Genomic DNA, 22,215 nt, shown 5'->3' with positions numbered 1-22,215 from the left:
CCTTAATCAGGTAAAATCAAGGCTAGTGGCCCGAAGCAGAGGCTAGTTCTAATCTAATGAAGGCATGCCAAAAGCTGTCACCACCCTACAGTCTGAAGAAAAGTAACCTTTTACAAAATTCAGCAGGACATTTACTGCAGGAAGTGCTGCACCACAAAGGTGACCACCCGTTTTTAGGATCAGCAAATTAGCTATTCGCTTGTAATTGGCCTGTGTGACAGAAACCACAAAGAACTTCAACAGTCTTTGCAGACGTTAGAGGAATAGAGAATTGCTTCTCCATGTAAAAGGATCAGTTTGACAGTGGCAGGAACTAGGGTAGAGAGAACTAATGACTTGAATATGTGTGGCCAAACATGCATCCGTTAGGGAAAACAGTCGGAACAACGCGGGCAGACCCATGAGTGTTCAGACTACGCAAGCGCTACCATACTTGCCTTAACCACGCATATTCGTGAATAAGGCAGTGCGTGGTCTAGCTGCTGCCTGCAGCTCAGCAGAAGCAGCAAAACACCAGGAAGAGAGGACGCGGTGAGGTAAGTGGGGCTAGAGCCCGGTTTTGGGGGGGGGAGGGGTAGTTTGTATGGGTTGGGGATCATGGTCGTTTTCGGGGCTGGGGCGGTAGGGTCGTTTTCAGGGCTGGGTGGGCTTGTCATTTTTAGGGCTGGTTGGGGTGTTTTCAGGGCTGGGGGATCAGGGGTCGTTTTCAGGAATGAGGGGATTGGGTAGTTTTCAGAACTGGGGGGTTGGGTTAGTTTTCAGGGCTGTGGGAGGGTAGGGTAGTTTTTTTAATTAGGGGTTAGGGTGTTAGGCCTAAGGGCAGTAGAAGGGGTTGGGGTAGTTTTAGGGAGAGCGCGGGGTGGGAGGAGATCGGGGTAGTGCATGTTAAGGGACAGGGTTTTAGGCCTCAGGGGGAGGGGAATGGGTAGTCGGGGTAGCTTTTAGGGCTTAGGGGAGAGCGGGGTAGTGTTTTTAGGGCTCGGTGGGGGGAGGGATAGTTTTTTAAAATAGGGGTTAGGGTTTTAGACCTAAGGGCAGTGGAAGGAGTTGGGTAGTTTTAGGGACAGTGCGGGGGTGGGAGGGGATCAGGGTAGTGTATTTTAAGGGTCAGGGACAGCGTGGGGAGGGGGTCGGGTATTGGGACCTCAGGACGGGGGGAGTTAGGGGGTTTGTAGCTTAGGGCGGGGGAGGGGGGTACAGACCTTAACCACGCATACCCCTTTACCATTCATGACTTTACCACGAAAATACGTGGTAAAGGAATGTGTCAATAAGATACCTTTGTGGTTTGGGCTGCGTGGTAGAGGCAGGTGTGGTTTAGCCATGCATGCCTCTATCATACAACCATCCGTTTGCCACCACTGAAAGAGCGAGAGTTCTCCCAATTAAAAAATTTTAAATTCAAAAACTGAACAATGGAACAGGAGAGGCGCAGTAAGTAAAGGCCATATTATTCAATTGTTCTAAATGGCATAGAGTTTCTGATCTCCTGCAATGTAGTGACAAATTGAAGAAACTGGGACACAATGAATGGTGATGCTGGCCCTCACAGAAATACTTTGAAAACCTAACAGATTCTATTCATGGCAATAGAAATTCAGCATAAGTAGCAGTTTCACGGCTCCAGAGAGGTATGTCATATTTCAACCTTTCAAAAAGAATCAAGGTTTTTTTTTAACCAAAATGTGGACAGAACAGTTTTTGGTCTACCAACACACAGTTTTAGCTAACTGGAAGGCCTCATGTCATCAATTCTTCAAAAAGTACAATAAACATACAAAGAGAATACAGTTGGGTCAGCCCCTTCAGTCATTAGCTTTCTTGTGTTTTTCATGGTTTGCCATTGCTTGGATTGCAGTCCTGCTCCCGCTAGGTTTTGGTGATGGGGCATCAAGTGGTACCTTTTCAGATGCAAAATGATGCAAAGCGTGTCATATATGACCAGCTTCTGTTTTTTGTAGAATGTACTTTGCTGACACAACCACATTTTAATTATTGATTTATAGCTCTTTTGTTTGGGAAGTGTTGCTGTGTTGATGCCTTTGCTAGCCATAAAAACGCAGCGCTGTTTGCTAATCTTGCTTGTGTGATCCTTTCTAGCTCTTTGATGTCCTGATAAAATACAGATACATTTACAGTTTTTTTTGTTTACACAATAGAAACGTGCACACACAAGGGCTTTCATGAAGAGGAAACAATGCTGCAGTTTTCATTAGAGAAGCACACTGTGAAGAGAGATACAAAACAAAAGAGGCGTTTCCTGCTGCATTATGCTTTTAACGGGTTTTAAATAAAAACAATAGAGTTTTATTATTATCACACCCATCGATGTGAATATTCACAAATTGTAGTTTTTGTTTAGTGAATTATTTTGTTAAGACAGACTTACAATATCATAACATTCAAATCATATTTCATTTCCATGACTTTTCAACCACTCCACATTAGTCCTACTTTATACCTACTGGACCATATCTACCCTACCTACCATGCCCAACTTACTATACCTATCTAACTATACCATACCTAACTTACCGTACCTACCTCCCACCATTAACCTACCATACCCATCTATCAAACTACCGTTAATAACCTCTCATACCTACCACACATACTATGCCTAATCTACATACCTAAACTACCACACCTAACCTAGCACATTTTCATGCCATACCTAAATATAATCCAATATACCTACCTACCATACATAACCTACCAGTGCTACCTACTACACCTATGCACCTAACATACCTATGATACCTATCTATCAACCTTACATACAATACCTAACTTACCATATTTACCTAGTGTCTCTAACCTACCCATATCTATGCACCAGACCTACCTACCATGCATATCCTTCCTGACATACCCAACCGGCACTATCCTACCAATTGATCAGACATACTAAAATCTACACACCATTCTACCTTACTTATTCTATCATATGTACAACCATACTTAATGGAACATAACTACCTACTTACACACTACAGCTAATCGAACACACCTACCTACAATATCTAATCTACCACACCTACCTTCCGTACCTAAGTACTCTACCTAACATGTCATACCTAACCTAAATTGCCTACGGCTCCTACTTACATCTAACCTTACCATACCTACCCTACTGATCAAACCCTGTCACACTTGCCTACCCTACCTATCATATGTTACCTTACACATAAACACCTATCATACGTGCCGCACATATAGTATACCCACCTAACCTACCATACATTAATGCCATGCTTACCACGTCTACCATACTTACCTAATGTATTTAACCAATCATGCCCTTCATTGTATCATGGTTACACCATCTCACACTTCAACCCCAAATGTGGGCAGACGACTCAACGGTCATGTTTTAACTTTCCAACATGACACACAGCACAGGCCATCAAAACAAGCTATGAAGCCACCCAATCCGGATCAAACAGCTAAGCAGAGCAAACAAATGACTCTTGCAGAACACATGGGTAAATAGCAGTACAAAAGAGATCACAAGAAATTAACTAGCTAGTAGAATACTTAGGAACACTCTACCAAAACATACCTATAATACTGGATAGAGTTGCCTTCTCAAAAAACAAAAATACTAAACGGTATAAAAGTCTATCAATCAGTCGATTTCTACAGCACAGCTAATAACCCGGGAGGGTATCCAGGCGCTGTATAGCAAAGTGTATAATGAGGAGTTGGATAACAAGGAACTTGCAACGAGGTTGGAAAAGCTCCCATAAGGATGTGGATAGAAGTTGGAGGAATCAAAGAAGAAGTAGATGTTTAACATCAGTGAAATTAACAAAAATGTTGCGTTGCACTAACTGCTTCAAATAGAGAAACAAACAACAGACATTGTAACTTGTTAGCTAGTTAACAAAACCAAAAGCTGTAAGGAGCGGTCCATGTGCAACAAAACAACACTCTGAAAACCTCTAATTGCTCTATGAATCGGAAAAAAAAAATAAAGAGAATAGTACAAACAAAGCAGAACATTTGTTGCACCACCCCCTCAAATTGCTCTACCACCTTTGGACGTCTCATTCTTTCCTCTTCTGGCATATGCAGACGAGGCGAGACATCTGCCTGACATAAATAAACATCTCAACTCTACTAGTGGAATATTGTGCAACCTTTTGAGTTAATGATTGTACCCTAGCAATTGTCCCTGACATTACACACCTCAGACATACTTCCTTAGTCAACAGAAACTCCTGCAGCGATTGGTAATAACCGCCAATATGCAAGAAACCAACAACAGGTCCTAAAGTCCTAGCCAATTAAAGAAAAATATCAAATCTTCAACACCTGTACTGCAGTTCTATGTGGAATATGACAAGATCTACTCCATGACAGCCAATGTAGGCCTAGATTTACTAGAGAACAATGCCACCGAAGATATGCAAGGAGAAGACTTCCTCGTCTCCCCTAGAAGAGGAAATCAGACAGCAACCAAGCATCCTGGAACTATCCACAGGATGTGACACAGCACAAGAAGCATTCTACAGAAGACTAAAGACATCATCAGAGATGAGAGGTAAGTGAGTGGTAATTGGTGAACCCCATAAATACTGATTCTGCAGAGAGTATTATTTATTTCATGCAGGAATCCCACCCTTTCTAAATACAGCATCGGGATGAGGGATAACATGTGGGATCTGTGGTAGGTGCACTCAATCCAGTTGGTTTAAAAATAATTCTGAGCATTTTTCGCAAGGAAATTACATGTGGTTTCTCCTGACAAAAAAGTGTCTGGGGAAATGGCAGATATGTGGTAATTACTGCAAAACTCAGAATCCTCATTGGTGTGCATACTGGATTTTGAGCACAAATTAGTATTTCCTTAGAGACTGGAATGAGGTGCAAAGAGTGGTCTGAAATCACAGGAATGGCCATGGCCCATGAAATTTGCCAGGAAGAACGTCACGTGAAGAACACAATTGGTCATCTTTTTCAATACTACCCTTCTGCATGTACATGACTCAAGGAGCGCCATTAGTCAAACATTACCACTTGCAGGTACAAATGCTTGCAAATGACGTACAGATCCATCTCCACTTGGAAAATGTGTCTGTGGATCACAAGAACGTCACAGATTACCTAAATCTCATCTAACACTAGACAAGGAAAGACTTTTGAACCCAGATGGTACACAACTCTGCTACTGTAAGCAACATACAGGAGAACAATCTCCTTAGCATGGTTGCTGGTCTTACAACAGCCTCACTTCTAGCTCAAAACTTAGAGAATTTACAGGTAATTTTGCCAAACGGTTGGATTTCTCCGGTGAAAAAAACCTTCATCCATGCTGGGTCTGGTGGTTTAATGGACTAATGCGACCACTGTAGGGGTCTGTGTTCAACCTCATGGTCAGAGGTTCAAATCCTAGCGGGTCCACTCAGCCTTTCATCCTCTTGAAATCGATAAAAATAGTACCATTGAGTTGGGTAACAATAAACATCTGTTATTCAGTGCCAAGATGCCCATGGGTGAACATGCGATTTACAAATACACGTTATGTTATCCAGAGATTACCTGTAACGCTTCCAATATGGCACCTAACTAACCTTTCCTCAACTTCAGTAGAATCTCAGAAGCACTTAATGACATTGGAGAGTGTTTTAAATTAAATTGCATTTATATAGCACTTATTACCTCTGATGAGGCGTCAAAGTGCTTTACGGCGAGTAGCATGATACCCAGGAGCCCAAAGTTAGTGGTCAGTCTATTAGTTCTTGGAGTTAGTTTTGCATGTGCATTCCATGCGTTCACGACAGTTTATTTGTGGTACATTATTGACAGAGATGTGATCATTAGAAGGGGATTTGTGAGAAGCAAATGATTGCTGGAATTAATAGATAGAGTTTCCAAAAAGAGCTTAAGATGGATAGGCACAAGAGTTAGAGTAACTTGTGTAACAGAAGACGTAGGCAGAAGGAAAAGGGGAAAAGGTGGTGCACTTAAAAAAAATAGGGGATGGAAGTAAGTAAAAGTTTGATAGAATGTCAATTTTTTATACACGATTTTAAAGAATATAGCAGGCAAAGAATTTTAGCATGCAATTTGTGGATGTAAACCTGTTGAAAGAAACACTTATAAATTCTGCTCCTAAGAAATGTAGCTCATACAATCTTTCAAGAGGCACTTAAGAGATAACACAGATGCTTCCAACAGTGAAAAGGAAGCCCAGTGCTTGTTGAAACCCCTTTACTGTCAAGCAATCAGACAAATAAGCACATTCAGTTACCTGTAATTACAATGAGAGCACCTAGAGAGACCCTGTTATACACCTACTGCAGCAGTTTATTTACTACTGAGAAGAATCGGTATCGTTTATGCATATCATATGCCCCATACATAAACTATACATATAATATGAAACATGTGGTATGTAAGCACCCACCAATTTTAAAATAAAACAAGGCAAGCGTAGAGTTAATCATGTATAGCCCTCAACATTGCATTTAGGTAGTCAAAGGGCGCCATGTTGGAAAGATACAAAATACCAAAACAAATCAATTGATTACCTAGGTACGATCTATAGTATAAATGTAATGGAAGAAGTGTGGGGGGGGGGCAAACTCTGGATACTGGAGTTCTAGGTAAAATGAACATTCCTTTCAGTGTGTTTTTCGCACAGTTAATTAATTATATTTTTTGTATTACTTTTAAGGGCAAATGTGTGTTCACCTTTAATTGTACACCACGAAGTCATTGTGAAACTTCCATATGAAAAAAAATGAAGCAGGCTGCTGTAGAAGTATTCTCTTAAGTACGGGTCAGTACAGGCAACAGAAGGGTGTGCAGAAGATATTTTTAAAACAGTATATTTTATATCGGATTACGTTTAGCCATGCATTTCCGTATCTGGGTCAGTGAGACGTAGGCTCTGTTAAGGAGGAGTTTGAACAATCATAATAAAAGGGATTATACAATAAATGCGGATGTGGCAATTCACACACACACTACCTTCAAAACGTTAACTCTGATAATGGCCCTACAAACTCGGTTCACACGGAAGAGGGAGGGGGTAGTAATACACGTGGTTTAAAATTGTGTTTATAGAGCGCTTACTATCCCTGACGAGGCGTTGAATGACGTGTCACTGGGTAAGAATCGTTTTAGCTCACTTAGGCCTCGGCGTAGAGCGCTGCTCCCAGTCCCCGTGCACCACCCTTCCTGGCATTTCCCAGCATGCACTTGTATTTTAATCTGCGGACAAGACAGGTCTTGATTGCTAGCGCTTGTGAACGCAATCAGCTGAGCCGGAGCTCTCAGTAAACCTGACGTGGAATTCCAAATATGCTCAGGCCTCACCCAGAGGGCTCGTTGCCTCCCGCCGCCGGGGCAGTGCACTGCGTGGCATCAGGGCTGGTGATGGTGCTTGTTCAAGCCTGCTGGTTCAAGTGGCATAACGGCCAGAGCTGCCGACTGTGGAACTGGGGAACCAGGTTCGAGCCTCGGTGTCACCTCAGCATCCTGTGATTCTGGGCAAATCACTTAATCTCCCCGTGCCTACCAAAAATGAATATGTCCTTGTGTATCGTAACTGGTGCTCATGTAAAGCGCTCCAATACATTGGGGTCGAGTTCCCCCTAAATAAAAACTGCCCAGAAAAAAAAACAACTAGCGCTATAATCCTTCCATTGTAACTTAGCAGGCGCCAACTGTGCAGCTTGTCCCTTGTCTTAGTAAACCTATGAACACACAAGGCTCACAAAAACAGCAGACATGACGAGCAAAGATGACGCACACGCACACGGGGCCTCTCAATGGGGAAGTAATTACTCATTTGTCTCCAATTTAGAAGGATGGAGGACACAGTCATCCCGTATGTACTTTCATCCTGTCACACAAGTCTGGACGACGGACCCCTGAACCTGCCGAGCTATCTTTATTAATGTTTTTCCTGCCATTAAATGCCTGCTTGCGGTTATAGAACTGTTTTTTTTTCATTGTAAGTCCTTATGCTCGTTTTAAGGAACTTTCGAAAACAATGTGAATGACGACATCAAGTGATTCCAAAGTATATTCCGACTGCACGGTGCCCCCATGACATAGGCGGGGGCAGGGTGCCCGAAACCACTGTCCCTTGTAATTGCAGCCACACGGCGGAAGAAACAATTACCTTAGGCGGCAGTTGCTTTTAGCTGTGAGCTGCAAATGAGCTAAAGGCAATATAGAAGGAAAGGTTTCCCTCCGTGTTAAATATGATGTTTATCGTGCTGAGAGATTATACGACTAAGCCTAACAGAATCCCAGACAGTAAAAACAAAGGTTCCTCCTTGTAGGAGGAGTCTAATGTCATCTCACACACCACAGTACCTCATACTGCTATCTCAAGAGGGGCGCTCCATCAGTGCTTAATTTGAGCCGGTGGTTTCCGGTGCTCGGCGAATACCTGCCACCCAAGCCATTCCTATAGCTTTGGGGGCCTTGAGCAGTCTGAATTGTCACACTTGTAGCAGTGCGATAGTAGTAGTGTAAGTGCGGACAGTGGCAGTGTGTGGTGCAAACTGCAGTGGCCTCCTGATGAGGGCTCTGGCACTTTTTTTTTTTCTTTTTACAAACTAAGCACTGCCTCCATCCCTCACTATAAATATATTTATAGTGAGGGATTCTATGTATAGTATTTTTGTGCGTGTGTGTATCATACAAGCCACTCCTTTCATACAATCGGAGTAGGTAAAACTTGTTTCCTTGCATTTTTTGGCTTTAAATTGATCTCATACCAATTCGAACTTATTTTTTCATACTGTCTGCTTTCTACTTTATTTCTTGTTTTGCAAACTGCCCGTGCAGAAAGGGGAAGGAATGAGATGTGATGGGCAAGGGGAAATAGGCAGACAGTAAACATGATTGGTTGGTCTACGAATTGGGTGCGGGATGACACGACAGCTAGAATGACCATGTTAATTACCGGTAATCTTCATTACTCCAAGTCCAGGGCTGGGAGGGGCAGAGAGACGAGGAGGTAACACGGTCTCCAGACCTGGTGTATTACTGGGTAGGTCGCAAGCCAGCATGTGCAAGTTACACACCGGCTTGTTGCGACCTGCACAATCATTAGTATGGCAACTGATGGACTGATCAGGCTTTAACGAAAGATGGATATTCACAGGATGTTGCAAAACCTCTTTGCTCATGAATAGTAATTAGGCTGGAGGCAACCCCCTGGGTATGCCTGTGAACACATGCAGAGAGACAGTGGACCTCCATTCCTGTGTTAGCATTCCTTCAATTAAAAAAATATATATATATTATGAAGAAAAGTGTTGGTGGGCCATGCAGTGTCCCCCCTGAACCGCTGCCAACTCCAGGGACACCCAACTCCATGCGAATCAGTTACCACCCCTACTCGTCAACTGGTCAGTGGTTGTGACCGCAACAAAAGGCAATAAACCAATGATTCATACCATTGAGACTTTTAATTTGGAAGAAGTTGTTCCTTTCATGCCTCTTCCTATTTTCAATTTGCAATGGGTCTCAAAACCCAAATTGTCTTTTCGTCTCGTAATATGGCTTTTGCACTTTGTACAAAGGTAAGCGTTCATGCCTTTTTTAGGTCTCGCCTGACCCAGCGCATGCGCTGGTCTGGCGAGACTTATTGAGAGGGCTCCAAAAAGTGCTACCAGGCCAGCCTAGAGCTACAGTGCATGTGCGCGGACGCGCGCGCCGCTTTTACCGCGATTACTTTCACTTTCGCGGCCGCACGGCCGCTTTGATGCTTGATGGCGATCACTTTCGCGGCCGCACAGCATAGCCAATAGGTCTCGCTTTTGGGACCTTATCAGTATTTAGTTATGCAACTGTTGCATGGCTAAACACTTATAAGGTCTCAAAGGCGAGACCTATTGGCTATGCCAATGCTTGTTATTTATTTGACAAGGCTTGCTAAAACTGCTACTAAGTTCCACTGGGCCCCGATTCATAAAACTTTTAGCACACCTGCTTTCCCCTAAGTGCGAAAAAACAACAATTTTCTAAGGCAAATTCCAGATCCTGATCAGAAGAGTCAGAATACTTCGAATTTTACCCTAAAAAAAGTGCATTTATAAACACCAAAATGGGGATTTGGGGGGCAGCCGACGACTGCTCAGAGGTTAGGCGATATTTGGGATGTTTTTGTAGTCCAAGGGGTATATATTTCACCCATTTATAAATACAGTATTTTGGGCACTCCTGGGATGGGCATCTTGCAGGAGGAACTTACAATTCAAACTGGTAAGTTTGTGGGTGTATTAACATCTCTTGCAGGTACTCTCCCAGCCTAGAAACACGTGGAAATGTGCTTCTGTTGTAAAATGCAGCATTAAGCACGTTTCCAGAGTGGAAAATAGTAGGAGTTTCCCTAAGGGAAAAAATATGTAACTCTTTCGAAAAAATACTCAGAAAAAAACCATGTGCTCTTAAATGCTTGGTTTGGGCATGCAATATTTTGCACTACACAGAATTAAGCATACATACATTTTGTGGCCTGGAAATCTACCTAAATTAGAGATTTACAGAAATAGTTACAGGATTCTTTATGAAACATACAGAAATCAGACATTTGATCCAAAAGTAGTTGGAAACCAATGCAAGTAAACTACAGACTTACTTATACTGGCTTTGTGTATTAGGCCTTGGACTGGTGTCTTGTACAGAGCATGTGGCACGTTTCTTTGGGGAAGCTAAAGCTAGGTCTCTGATAAGTAAAGTAACATCATCTTTAGTGCTGGTGGGTAGTGGGGCATCAGCCGGGCATGGCCTTGCGGATTAAACTAAGGGCTTCGAATTTCATGTTTTGCGAGACCAGAGGCAAAAAAAGTGCACAAACAGTTAGTACACCATGCACAATTTTGCTATCTCAGAAAAGGCCACAATCACTTCCAGGTGACCAAAAAGGCAAAGTAGGCACCGGCTAATGGGCCCCACTCCTTTTAGGGGCCCGCGACAATGTATCACAATAAAATTGACTTGATCTTGAAAGAAAATTACAAGCAAGCTTTTTTAAATATGGTTTCCAAGAGATACAAAAAAAAATGAATCAACTCATAGAAACAAAAACTGTACATTAAATAGACTATAGAGAAAAAACTGTACTAATGTAATGTACCCATTAACAATGTAAAGGACGTAAACCTGAGACATCAGATTCACATAACAGTTTGTCTCTTAAAAGCTCAGCTTCTGGCTGCTGTCAGTTTGTAAAAGAAAATCAGGTGTATTGGGTATTAGGAGATAATTTGCAAAGGGGACCCCGATATTTCGACTGCCAAAGGGGTTTAATCCGGCACTGGCCACAATGCGTTACAGCACACCTGCAATGGGTAAATCTCTTTGGTGTGGAGAGGCACACCTGCAAAGGACATGCTCAGTTTTATATATTTCATATAACTTCAAAAGTGATGGCATGCCAGGAAAGTGAAAATCTTGACGATCAAGAAGCAAGCGGATTTCCTTCACTGTAAGAGATTAAAATATCAGTTGGACACTATTATCCTTTATCTAATGCTATTTACATCCTAGTATCCCGTCTTTATATTGTCTTTTAACCCTTTCGCTGCGGCGGGAATTCCGCCGCAGCGCTGGGGGGGGGGGGTTGAGGGGCAGCGCGGTGGCGCTGTGCTCATGACGGAGCCACTCCGTCATGAGCCACGGTTGAGCTGTGCTCATGACGGAGTGGTTCCGTCATGACTCCGCCCAGTTGCATTGTCCCCCCGCACAGGCGGGGAAACAGCGCCGCGTGGGCGGAGCGGCCGCCAACGGCCGCAGCATGACGGAACCACTCCGTCATGAGCACACGGCAACCGTGGCTCATGACGGAATGGCTCCGTCATGAGCAGGGGAGGGGTTAAATGTCCCAACGTGGTATTTGCAAAGTGTTGTTAAATGTATTGCTTTGAATTCTTGTTGTTTGCAAACCTTCTACTTTTCATAGGTATGCACTACATCTACTTATTTACTGGATGTATATTTCTAGGGCACTGGAATGATGCCACAACAGAGAACCAAATTATATGGCAGGATTGGCAAAAATACGTAGCAAGGCAAACTATGTGGCATAAAGTGGCACAGTCTGTGGCAACGTTATTTTTCTATTTTGTTGTTTAAACAATTTTTTGTGCTGCGTGGGAAAAATGTTTACACCATTAGTACCGGTTTTACACTTCAATACAGCAATAAGCAACTGAAAGGCAAGGTTTCTGACACTGTCCAGAACCACGGGTGGCTATCTTTTTTTTAAAAGTAATTATTGATCCGTTGAGGTAGAAACATTTTTTTGTGTAGAAAACTGAAAATTATCCAGCAGATTTCAGATTATGTGGCAATTCAATAATTAATACTTCCGCCACAGGAACAGCATAATTTAAGTGACCCAGATTTGCGGCTACAATATGCAGTGTATAAACAGACACTGACAATGCTAATAGGTCTCACCCCACTGCCTTGAAGCAGTAAAAGAAAGGAAAAAATAAAATTACAATAACATAATGTTATCATTTTATTTTGACCTCCTTCTGCAGCAGCTTTGAGTGAGGGGGCGGGGAGGGGCTGCAGAGGAGGGGAGGAGTGGTAGAACCCTACTAAGTGCGCAATGACTCTTTGGTCGGCTCACTAGGGCAGACCAAAACAGTCATGCGCACTTTCCCTGTTCTCCATGCAGGCTGCATTACAGCCTGCATAGAGAACATGCCCACCCCTCCAGCCCATGGCTGAGTGATGTGTCACGGCGCTCAGACCAATCATAACACAGCGTGTGTTTGGCTGCCGCTGCGTGGGGGCCCTGGTGCTTCCGGTTTCCCCCAAGAAGCCAGCAAGAGGACGCAGTAGAAATGGCCAACCAGACGGCCGGCTGGGAGGTGATTTCTTTTTACCAGATCCCCCCGCCTCTCCCCCCCAATCCCCCCCACTGCTGCTTCCAGGTAGCAGCCGCGACTGTCACCTTTGTGACCTACCATCTTTGCCAGTGTTCTATAGCCATGCTGCACAGCATCTGCAATACTGTGCAACGTGGTTATAGTTTGAAAAAGAAATTCTTTGAGGCAGGCACACACACCATGCATGTGCGTGCCTGCAAAATGACATGGGCACTTTTATTTTATTTTTAGCTATCACACCAAGCTGGAGCGGTAACCATAAAGAAAATTATACATGCAAAAGTATTTGTTTGGTTTTCAAGTGAGACTACAGGAGGAGGAGAAGCAAAATGGGGGCCTGGGGCAGGGGGGGACGGTGAAGCAGCGTGGGGGATGGTGATGGGTGAATGCTGAACTAACGCGGGAGTAGACGCGAAAGCAACATGGGGGCAGGGCAGGAGCAAAAGTCACATGGGGGTTGGGGGAAAAACACTGCAGGCACAAGTAGGGAAAGCAATGGGGAGAAGCATATGCTGAGTGCAAGAGGGAGGAGGGTAGGGAGAAGCAATCAGGCAACAGAGAGCAACATGGAGTGCATGGGTAGAGACGTACACAAAGGAGATGGCTCGAAAAGACACGCACTCTAATGGATTGCTTCACACAAAAGAAACAAACATTTGCAATGCAATATGTCTAACGCTAGTTAAATGTCGAGCTATTGCTTTGCAAATGTAAAAGAAATGCGACGTCCCCCTGCCTTTGTGTTTTATATTTATTGACTTTTGTAGCAATGGTGGCATGCCGCGCTTTAGTTTTAGATAGTTGAAGCTTAAGAGCGGTGTGCCGCTATTGTTAAAAAAAGTTTTTAAAAAATAGAAAAAAAAAGTTGTGCGGCCACCTTTTTTTTCTGTTTATTTACTATTGTAGCAATCGCGCCAAGTATTGCTTTAGACGTTTAAAGCTAAAGCGCTGTGTGCCGCCATTGCTATAAAAGTCAATAAATAGAAGAAAAAAATACGTGCCCACCTTTTTCTGTTTGTTTACTATTGCATCAATCGTGGCTCGCAGTGCTTTAGCTTTAGATGTTCAAAACTAAAGAGCGGTGTGCTTCCGTTGCTATAAAAGTAAATATATAGAAATGGAATGCTCCATCAGCCCGCCTTTGTTTTTTATTTATTGACTTTTGTAGCAATGGCGATATGCTGCACTTTAGCTTTAGATGTTTAAAGCTAAAGCGTGGCGTGCCGCCATTGCTACAAAAGTCAATGCAGTGTCATGCAGGGGGTCGGGCATGCCGCAGGAAGGACGGCAGCAATGACGTGAGGGAGGGGGTGCAGGCGAGGAGGCAACAGATGTCCAGAAATAGCCAACAAAAAAACACAATTGGTGATGTCTGCTGGGAGGGAACCAAGCACACAAAGGCGGGGCAGATGTACAGTACTGACCAACCAGAGTAAAGGAATTTAGAAACACAGGCCAACTACCCAACCAGAAGCGCTAAACATGTTGAATGCCATGAACAAGAGCTGCTTGGACGAGACCTAAAAAGTAGCGGTTGAAAAGTAAGCAGTTGAAGCAGAGATGGCAACCTTTCAAATAGATTGTAAAGAGGCAATGCTCCATGGGAAGGACAAATACAATATTGATAACATGGGACACGATTAACCCCTTCAGCGCGGCGCGGATTTCCGCGCCACGCTGAAGGTTCCGAGCGCGGGCGGGGCCATGACGGAACGGTTCCGTCATAAGCACAGCCCAACCGACGTGCATGACGGAACCGTTCCGTCATCGGCGCCGAAGGGGTTAAGAAGCAGGCATTACAGAGTGGCAAGGCTAGCCAACCCATTGTAAACAATGGGCGGGTTCCAAGTCCCTCTATGTTCTTGGCAAGCCACAATATGTCTTGCAAAAGACAGCTTATAGGCTCGACCTAATGACAATTTAAAATCCACAAAAACTTTTACTTGTGTACTATAACAGCATAGGAAGTATGTTTTACTAAAAATCAAGTTTTGCAACAATGTGAAAGAAAAACAACGTATCTGGACTTATTACAAAGTCAGAAAAGTTAACTGGACAATCTTTGGTTAAGGGATTGAGCTGCTAAATGACTCAGTCACATGATCATTTTAATCAGTCATGTGTTTTACTTTCAAACTGATCCAATTATGAGCTATTTGAAGAAACAAAATTAAGCGCATCAGGGATGTAGATAAAAATTCTAATTGCGCATTTAATTTGAATGAATTCAGAGCAGAAATGGAAAACAAACAAGCACTGACAAAGTCAATAGGTCTCTCCTTTTTGAACTACTGGCTTTGTCAAATGCTTTTTGCCATAATGAACAACTTGGCTAGAGTTAAAAAACATAAATCTTTGACATAGCCACCCACGTCATTTTGTGGGCCCGTGCACCATGTGTGTGCACGCTTTCAAAATAATGTACGTGCTTTTTTCTGTTTAGCTACCGAGCCGAGTTGGATCGGTTACTAAAAAGAAAAGAAAATGCTCAAAAGCTAGCGGGGCAGAAGCAACATGGATAGGATGAGAAAACACAAGCAGCACGGGTAGGCTGAGAAGGAGGCTGAAAGCAACATGGAAAGGTTGAAGTGAGGGAAAAGCAAAACATGGTTTGTGGAAAGCAAAACAGAAGGCGCATGTGTAGAAAGGAACAACCGGGAGAGAGAAACAGGGCGCAGATTGGGGCAGCACCATGAAAGGTGCCGGAAGGCAATGAGGGGAAGCAACAGGGAGTGCGAGGAGAACCACTGAGTGACAGTGAGCAACACAAGTGCAAGGGAAGAGAAGTACATGAGGGAGACAGCTCGAAAACACATGTACTCTCATGGAGTGATTAACACAAAAGAAAAAAGTAGTGCTTGAAAAGTAAGCAGCAGAAGCAGAGATGCCAGGCAACCAAAGAGATTGTAGTGCCAATGCTCCATGGGAGGGACTAACACAAGATTTACAAATAGGGACACGAATAAGAAGCAGGGAAATGAGAGTAACAGAAAAGTCAACCAATGGTAAGCAAGGGACACGGTTTAAGCCCTTCGCGGTTCTTGGTAAGCCACAATATGCCTCAGCTCTGTCTAGTTGGCTGGACCTAAAAAGTAGCCAGACCTCCGATGACCTTTGCTAGGCAGCCAGAAAGAACAAACAAGGGCTAACCCCATGAAAAGTCAACTGACCTGCCAGCAAAGATGGAGGTAGCAAAATGCTGTTTTACCACTGTCTTAAAGCAGGGCCCTTCTTAAAGGCATATATACAGAGAGAAAGGCTGCCCGTGGGTTGAGGCGATTCCATAAAGCCAATCTGCAATAACCTCTCCCAATTAAAGGGGTCATCCTGCAATTCCTGCTAAATCTTCACACAACAGATGCTTCAATTCTGTTACCACTTTGCTTACATTCCATGCATCCGCTTACTTGAAATCATCTAGCACCCAATATTTGTCTGCAGGGTCTTTCCCATGATCCTCATTTGAATTGCCAGATCTTGGCGCGAATGTGACTGGCTGGCATTTGTGAGGTTCCTACTGTAATGAAGCGGTCTGGGAAAATTAGCTGGAATGACAGAAGACTATAAGATTACATTTGGACTGAGACTCTCTTCTGAACTCCCCTCAAAAAGATGAAAAATATCTTTCAAAACAGAAAACAAGATTTGATAAAGCAGATTCTGCAGGCGTAAAGAATCACCCCTTAAAACAGGGAAAAGTGCATTGAAAAGTGTTGAGGTTTTTCACGGTTCAAATGTTTCCTACTTTTATGCACTGCATTTCCTGTTCCCTACACTGCCAGTCAATATGGAAACATATTTGACACATTCTGTCTACCCTTACTAGATATACGGCTCTCATGCCTTCTCTATTCAAACACAAGCCCTTCCTCTGCAGCTTCTTTTGCTCCTTCTTTGCCAACCATGTCACCCTTCCCTTCCATGATTTATGTTTCTATATAAATTTATAAAGCTCACTTACAATTGCAAGCAGCCTCTAGGTGCTTTTGAAACAGCTATGAGAAATTAGATACTACAACTAACTGGGGTATTAAAGATCCTGGCCGCGAACCTGTTTTGACACATTAGTAAAGATATATAAACAAATCCTGCGCGCACGTTTGAGAGTAAAAAAAACATTAATAATATAGAGAATCAGGAGTAAGTCAGCATTGATGGTTCCCGAAATGTTGGTTTAATGCAAGTTTGAATTTGATCAGAACACGAAGCGCCAGCCGACACGTGTTTCGTCTACAGGTGGTGGCCTGTGACTCTTCAGGGCTGATGGTGGCGGGTCGTTCAAATATCGAAGTAACGGTGAAGAAATCAAAGGATTCGAAATTTAAAAGAGGTCTGTATAGGAAAGCAAACTGATGGAAGTCACACGGGCGGGTGCGTCCATGTTAAGGTGGCCTGGTGCAGGCTAATCCAGAGCGTGGGTGTCTCGTTGCCGAATTGCGCCTGCTTGCACCGTGAAGCTTTTGTTCTCTGTTTTCTCTCTATACCCTACTGTTCACCTGCCTGAGCGCCATATTTCCTGTTCCCTTAAAACCCTTCGCAGAGAATTCACATTAGTAAAGATGGTTCAACTCTCATTTACAGAAGAAGAGCATTCTGAATAAGTGTCCTCTGGTGCAGGAAGGCTCTGCCATCCCATTTATTGCATCTGGTCCTAGAAACCGCACACTTCTCCCCAAGCTCCTCTTTCTGCCATCTGCAGGACAGGGACTCTCGTATCAGCCATTACCTCTTCTAACCCTTGTTCTTACTCACTCTACAGCAGTGGTGTATAGCAAAAAGATGCTCTCTAACAATATGTTATGAGGGCCTCCTAAAATATCAGTTAGAAAGGCTCCTCGCAGCATGTATACAATGGCTTCAAGCCATGGTGGCCTGCCCGGCCTGTAAAGGCCTACTGAACGGCCTTGCTCTGCTCTAGCCTCCCAGCATAAGCACTCGCATGCATATTCCAGTGATTTGTATTTTCTGCACAGTGGTGTCCAATGCTGTCAAGGCCTGTAAAAAAACGAGAGCATCAGTTTTACATCTCACCTCGATGGCCTAAGGCACTTAGGGCCTGGTTTAGAGTTTGGACGCATTACTCCATCACGTTTGTGAGGGAGTAACCCACCCGCCTCATTACTCTGTCAGCTTGTAACGGAGTAACCCGTCCGCCGAGCTCTAAATCAAGCCCTGAATATGGATTTATTAACTTTGGTTCTCACAGACCTAGAACAGATCAGGTCAACGGGACATTGGACCTGTATACACATGATGTATGTTTACCTACAACGATTCAGGTTGGGGCTCATTTTCAAAGCAATTCTTTACCCTGTAACCCTGAACTCTTTGCGGCTCATGAGTGCACCTGTCACACGAAGGTCACTTTCAGTACCAGGACCTCAGCTTGCTTACTGACATGTTTTGTTTTCATTCACTGCACACTGCTGACACGTACAGTTCCATTTTTAGGTCAAGCCTGGGCAACGCATGCACTGCTCTGCGAGGCATGTTGTATTCGAGGATGGACTTGAAGCTCCGCCCACTCTCTACCCATATTTTTCATTGGCTTGTGTCATTGTCCTTTGTAAATGCTGGCTTCTGATTCGTTAATAGGCTTGTTAGTACCTCCTTAGTACCACCTTGTTTTCATTTGTAACCTCCCATAAGGACTGGCCCGTTTACTTCTGTTCTGATATTACACAGTGTGTCTTATTTAGTCTGTAAGCACTATTTTCTTGAATGAGGTTTTCCTACTGCAGGCACGACATACTTTCGTACAACATTCAGCGTGCCATGCACGTTTTCACTTTCCAAGCAGCCCCGGACAATGGGGGCCACATCTTTGAAGTGAAATAGATCTCGCATTTACAAGAGTTTGAGCTATTGGCATTGTAAATGACAATGCATTTTATTTAGGTGTTAATTATCAAAACAGATCAATAAAAGGCATTGTCATTTACAATGCCAATAGCTTAAACTCTCGCAAATGCGAGACTTATTGCATTGCAAATGCTTGTTAAGAATGCCAGAGGATACAAACATCACATTTGCAAAGGTAAACATTTCAAAATCAGGTGCCAGCATACTGGCTCTGGCACATTAAAGCTACACCAGCTTTCAAACAAGACGATTAACAGTGGCAACCACTGAAACCACAAAGCCAGGCAAGGAAAAAATAATTATCTGAAGGCGCAGCCAAGTGGCCTGGCCTCCTGGCTTGAGCACCTCCTGTCCAAACCTGCGTAGAGAAGAAGCGTTCGGTCGCCAATGGAAGCTAAGAATGAAAGTGCATAGTGCGTCATGAAAGTGAATGTGGTAAACATTAGAAAAAAACAGTTCTGCAAAAGCAAGACAACATGCATGCTGTGTAATGATTTTCATGTATATATAGCGCTTGTATCTGTGTGGGGGGGGTCTGTATAAGCGCTTGTATCTGAGTGCGCAAAGACGTGTGAGCTGGTTTTGTGTGAATGTGCGTGTATGTGTACGTCAGCATGTGCATCAGAGTACGCGCGAGGCATTTCTTCGAGGGCGTTGGGCTCTCCACAATGCTTGGCAGTGATGGGCCCAGCAAACGAGGAATCTGGGGGAGGGCCCTCGACAGCCCGTGCTTTATTTACATACGCTCTGTCTCTGGCGCTGTCAGTGTCTGCAGCGCGGACAAGGAGGAGCATCGCCAGAGCACAACAAACCGCATCTGTACACGCCCTCCCGCCCGTGCATCTGTACCAGGGTGAGGAACAGGCGCAGTGACAATGGCTGCTAACGAGTGGCCTTGCCCGTGTGCACACCTGCCTGCCTTCTGGCAGCACACGTCCCTTCTGGCCACTGCCCGCACAGTCTGTGAAGAGATGCTGGGAACTGAATAGAGCCCTGAGTCAGAACCGTGATTCACCTGTGCCATCCGCGGCCGGGCACGGGGCTCCGTGCAGGCACAAGCAGACACACTGTGCTCAACAGAAGCATTTTCTGTTAAAAAGAGGAAGCCCATCCTCACCCCCAGTCCAGCCTCAGGGTATGAGCCGCGCGCGTGTCTGTGTGCACGCACAATGACAGCGCGCTGCTCCCTTCAGCCCTCCCCTCCTGCCCCCTGAGACTCATAGGATCCTCCCCCATCCGCAATCACCAGACGAAGGTACAGCAGAAAGACAGACAGGGAGAGAGAACACCCACCGCATACACATGGAGGTTCCGGGTCCGACTGGCAGGCTGCAGCAGGCAGGGCCGAGAATGGTCAGGAACACTGGGGGGCACTGATCTTGGGGGGCAATAAGGAGATCAGGTGTAGGGGAAGGGAGATACCCCACTGCCAGACTGCGTCTCTGCCTCAGGTCTCCCGCCTGAAGGCACTGCTGCTCCCTCCGCTCCTCCTCCCGGTCCCCGTCGCTCAGGTTAGCAACAACAGTCGCTTTTTTTTCTTCAAAACTGGTTTCAAAATAAATTCACGTTCAGATGGCTCTGGCTGCCTCTGCGGAAGGCTGTGTGTACGGGCAGCGTGTAGCGTGGGTGATTGACAGGGCCCGCGTCCCCCCCGCCCTGGCTGGTACTCTCCTCCCACCCGCGGCAGAGCCACTCCCGCTTCCTGTTATCAAGGTAGCATCACCACACGCGCACTGGCTGCTGTGGTGGCGGCGGCGGGCCTCGCACATCTGCCGCTTCCTTCTGCCCTGCTGCATACAGTGTTGTGGGTGGGGTCCGGGGTGGGGCGGCCGGGCTCCCCAGGCAGGAAGGAGGAGGCGGCGGCAGCAACCCGGGCGACCTTACCTTCCTGTGTGAGTCCAAAGTTTGTCATAGCTTTGCTCCAAGGAGGGGTCTGGCTGACACACCTGCAAACCTCCACCTGACCTACCCGCCGCTCCCCTTTGCTTCATTCGGAGTGCGCCACTGAAATACGGGCGCCAGACACCACACGTGAAAGCAGTATTCCAGTGACCCCGCAACAGTTCGTGCCTTCCCATTGCTGGCCACTGCTAAGGACCATACGGGACGATTTCGAATAGTTATCACACCTGGTGAAAGAAATAAAAGAAAACTATACACGTGCACCTGTTTTTCACTGTTATACATTTGTGCTGCCGCGCTTCCTGGTCATACTAGTGGCACAATGTGCTTTGTAATTGAAAGGACCAATTGTAGAGCCCGGGTCTTCTGATTGGATAGGACCAATAGATGCAGTAGTGAAGGAGATATGGATGGTAGAAGGCTGGTTTGGTGAGTTACAAATTACAGTCCTGCACCAGAGGTTAAATCAACACTGCATATCTTTTTGCAAAGGAGTGTAGAGAGTGTTCCTCTACAGTGGTCAAATACATGGGAGGGATGAAGGGTCATCAAGGAAACGCTAGTTGAGATGCATTTATTGTTGGGAATGAATGAGGCTATCTAAAAGTCCCATCATAGACTTGAATGTGTAACTGGATGACATCATAGGCATGAGGCCTCAGAGGTGGTTAGCCACGCTTGAAGCCTCTGTGGTCAGCCATTGAGGATGCTATAAGCTGGCATGTTGAAGTGCCTGGTCAATAAACCTGTCCTGGTTCACACAACAAGATGGTGATTGATTTAAAGAAGTATAGTGCTTGTTTTATCTGGTGGGTGGGATTAACCAGACTGCAAGAGCCCCTTTCAGAGAGCAACAGGGCACACAGAGGCTACTGGGCCCAGCCTTGGTGTTCGAGGCCTTTTACTCCTGATGTCCCTGGGCCCGGCCTACTATGGATTCTGAGCAGCTGGGCAAAGTACCCCTTCTGCACTTGACTCCTAGTGGTAAACAAGGTTGAGCAGTCCAAGGATCCCTTGGGGGGCGGGGGGAGTGTGAATACAGTTTAGTGAACACAGGCTCACAACTCAAAATGAGTGTAGCAGCTGCGATGAATCATTGTCCAGCCAAGTACTCACTTTTATGAAAAAAGAGAAGTATTTTATTTCTACCTCTACCCACACAGACGAAGGATATGACTTTCACAAACAACAACACAATTCCTCTTGAGGGCGCGGCTCTAGTGTTTCAATGCCAATTTTCTGTCCCATTCCCCTTTCTTGTTAGCAATGGTGGTTATTCCCTATTCACTGTTGGCAAGAACCAGGAAATGCCCTACAAGGAATCTGTGTCTTAAGAGTTCACTCTGACTCTTAATTTCAAGTCACAAGTGCCCTACCACCATAGCGTTCTGAGCAGCGAGTTCCCTAGGGCTGATAGGCCAGAAACAAGTCATACCTGCTGCGGTAGCAATAAAGCATGCAGAGTCCTAGAGTGCATCTCCTTTGCGGGCGCTCACAGTGGCGCAAGCCCCGATTAGGTGAGTCGGCTGAATGCGGACTCAGCGGCTGCACCCGGCAGGTGCAGGTTCTTTCTCCCTTG

At 44.9% G+C, this 22,215-nt stretch overlaps 1 protein-coding gene across 2 annotated transcripts in view; it reads right to left on the bottom strand.

Moving 5' to 3' along the window:
• The window catches only part of MBP (myelin basic protein), an 800,810-nt gene extending 780,418 nt beyond the window's left edge, over positions 1–20,392 (bottom strand). For both annotated transcript variants that reach the window (XM_085606994.1, XM_085606995.1), the window contains exon 1: positions 20,028–20,392. The gene's annotated coding sequence lies outside the window, so the exon portion shown is untranslated. The remainder of the gene's footprint in view (positions 1–20,027) is intronic.
• Positions 20,393–22,215: the final 1,823 nt, after the last annotated feature.

The sequence above is a fragment of the Triturus cristatus genome, chromosome 5_2 (assembly GCF_964204655.1).
Source record: "Triturus cristatus chromosome 5_2, aTriCri1.1, whole genome shotgun sequence".
Classification (NCBI taxonomy): Eukaryota; Metazoa; Chordata; class Amphibia; order Caudata; family Salamandridae; genus Triturus; species Triturus cristatus.
The sequence above is the reverse complement of the archived record's forward strand: the minus strand, read 5'-3'. Positions and strand labels throughout refer to the sequence as shown.